This window comes from Battus philenor, unplaced genomic scaffold, assembly GCF_028537555.1.
Source record: "Battus philenor isolate CCGP_79_NKW_IND1 unplaced genomic scaffold, ilBatPhil1.0.hap1 SCAF_17, whole genome shotgun sequence".
Lineage (NCBI taxonomy): Eukaryota > Metazoa > Arthropoda > Insecta > Lepidoptera > Papilionidae > Battus > Battus philenor.
The window spans coordinates 2,142,221-2,145,495 of NW_027181679.1; the positions used below are offsets into that span (position 1 = coordinate 2,142,221).

General features: G+C 31.4%; 1 non-coding gene across 1 annotated transcript; it reads right to left on the reverse strand.

The window, feature by feature from the left end:
- Nucleotides 1–2,524: 2,524 nt before the first annotated feature.
- Nucleotides 2,525–2,596, reverse strand: TRNAE-UUC (transfer RNA glutamic acid (anticodon UUC)). Its single transcript has one exon. It is a non-coding gene; the product is annotated as a tRNA-Glu (tRNA).
- Nucleotides 2,597–3,275: the final 679 nt, after the last annotated feature.

Below are 3,275 nucleotides of genomic sequence, written 5' to 3' on the forward strand. Positions count from 1 at the left end.
CAAAGAGTATGGTTAGTGTTGATTTTAAGCGAAGATATTATTAATGGCAAATCTATTAAAGTCCAGTGTAATTTTTACGGCAAATATATCCAGTTTACTTATTTTTTCTCTTTCACTAAACAGTAGCGACATTATGTAAATCTGAGAATCCAATCTTTCCTGTCACGTACGAACTTAAATCACGGTTCTTAACTTCTAGGATAGTCTGTTTAATGCTAATTGATCCTCTTTTTGTTCACCGTCGTTACTTTATTAATAAAGGCTTATACTTGTTAAAATGCTTTGTCTGAATCAATAAAAAGCTGTTTCCATGCTATCATAAGTAAGAAAAAGACCAATATTTAGCCACTCTTGCACATGCAGTGGTAGTCGTGCAACAAAGTGCACCGTCCGCCAGCCCGCTGATAAATGCGTATGCGGCAAACAATGCGAATTACACAACCGCCACCGCCAAATTACTCAACACGCGCTTCGCCTCTCCACGGGGCATCCTCAGGAGTTATGTTACACCAATTAGTGCCGCACATTCAGTGCCAAACACAGAGTTACACTGTGTTTGCAACTGCATGTGCGGAAGTGGCTAAATATTGGTCCTTTTCTTACTTATGATGGACTTCCGCAAAGTACCGCCTGATTCCATTAAATATCCATACTATCATACCTTCTGCTTTATTTGGGACAGTAGTAATTAAGAGTACAGTATTGAGTTGATAAGACTAGTAATATACGTGATCGCCCATGTATTTTAAAGTTCTCTACAACCAGAAATTTGTCGAAGGTTTTCTACGATGTGATCGAAATAGGTAAGGATTCTTTGGAAGTATATTATGGAGAGCCTACTGTGTATGGTGTGTGTAATATTTTTCTTCAATGCATGCATGCATGCTGTGTATTGGTATAGCCTATTAATATCCTTTTCACACTTAATGCTAGTTTTTTTCTTGTATTTAAGAAATCGTGACAATTAGAGCTCTCACACACTTGGTCGAGCAAGCGCGTGTCGCGTGACGTCACGCCGGCGACATGCGACACGCTGCTCATTAGTGGACGCGACACTGCGACCCCGACACCGTGGACATGATTCCACATTAGCTTCGAAACTCTACGTGAGCCGGAACCGTTGACCCGTGCCAATGTATAGTGACGTAAGGAATAGACCATTCATCGATATCGATACGAAATTTTAATGTTTATGCAATCTATATAAAACCTGACTTGGAGAAAAGTTTCGTGAAGTTAAAATTATGACGATATAACATAGTCAATATATAAATAAATGCTTATATATGAAAGGTAAATTGAAAAGTACATAAAAGCTCTAGTAATAAAGAAAACTTGTTAAACCTTTCTCTTAGTCAGTAAAATAAATACATTTGCGTATTACAATAAACTCTCTTGTATTACCTATAGATGACTATGAAAATGATTTATTATTAGTTTAAATTACTTTATTTATAATTCCAGTATGACGTTGGCAGTTGTACTGGTATAAACTGTGTTTACTTAAACAGTGAAATAATTAAATTAGACATTCAAAAGTATTAAAAAAGCGTTATAGATGAAAAACCATTACTTTTATTGTGGAAAAAGGCATCCTCGCTGAGATTTCGGAAAACTGATAAGTTACTTTGGAGATATCCCATGACTACCGTGTTCACCCGACTTAAATCCAATGGATTTTTTACGGTACTACGTCAAGAAAAGAGTTTACAGTAACAATTCCTGAATTTTGAATTAAAAAAAAAATATTAGTTGAGAAATCGGTTTAATTAAACAAAGTTTACTGCAACATGTGGCGCAGAACACAAGGTTCGTTTTGAACAGTGCATGCAACTTGACGAAAAACATTTCCATAAAAAAAAATTGTAAATTTAACCAAATATAAAATCCGCATATTTATTCTATAATATAATATATTTATTAATTCTTTAATACATATATTACATTTTTTTATTTGAGTATTAAAACGTTAATCTGCCACCAGACATCAATAACTCAATTTGATTGTTGTGTCTATCAAATTAAGCTTTTCTGGAATTATTCTCATGACATATACAATTGGACTTTAAATGATCCTTTGTGGTATATTGACAAGTAAATAAACTTTATAATTATAATATTACATTTTTATTTTTATAATCACACACGAAAAATTTAAAAAATTAAATAATTAATTAGAATTAATTCAACGACTGAGCAGATTTTTACCATATTTTTACATAAAGTCATAAAAATGTAATTAAAAAATAATAAAATGTAATCATTTTCCCGCTGAAAAATTACAAATTCAAGTTGAAGCAATAATATTTATATACAAAAAACAATGTCTTTTAAATCGATTTTATTTCGTACTACTTCTAGTAATCATTTTAAATTAAACAGTATTATATTTTAAAATTAATAAAAAGTGTATTAATGAAGCCTATAGTTTTAAAATATAATAAGGATGAACTAAATAGAAAAAATAATTTAAAAAAATTACTAATAGCCTTAAAGCGATATTCAGCGACTAAAAAGTAAAGATTTCCCGTACCGGGAATCGAACCCGAGCCTCCTGGGTGAAAGCCAGGTATCCTAGCCACTAGACCATACGGGAGATGAGAAAGAGTTCCATATTTAAAAATATGATATTAATAATTCATTATATGAATGATATTAATAATACATTCATTATACATATTTATAATAAAACAGTTTCGAAAAGGAAATTTATATACATAAAAGCAAAAAAAAAATTTTTTTTTAATTTGATGAAATAAAAAAGGCAGAAAATCTAAGCAAAATAGGTAATTTCTAAAAATAATTCTTATAGTCGCTCAGGGAGTGCTTACTTGAGAGCATGTATTCATATTCAGATTATATATATTTTTTAAGTGTAAGATATTGACGAAGAATGCCACAGAATGAATAGGTTAGATAAGATAATAAAATCTTTCGTATTGGCTTGGATACCTATCTCTCATCATAATAAACAATCGCAATAAAAATTTCAAATTAGAATCACAAATATTCAAATAAACTAAATTAATTTTATATACAACCTCAAGGATTTAAATTCTAATTATAAAGGTAATAACAAAACTATATTTTGCATGTAGTCGATATGATTTTGATATACAGGATGATAGTTCGAACCATCGTTTACTGAAATGTCCCCCCAATAGTACCGACTTTATCCACTCCTCCTTTTCTATTCTCCTTCTTTTCTATTCTTCTCTGGAACGCGCTCCCTCTCGATATTAGGATGATCAGGAATCGCTGCGCATTTAATGCAA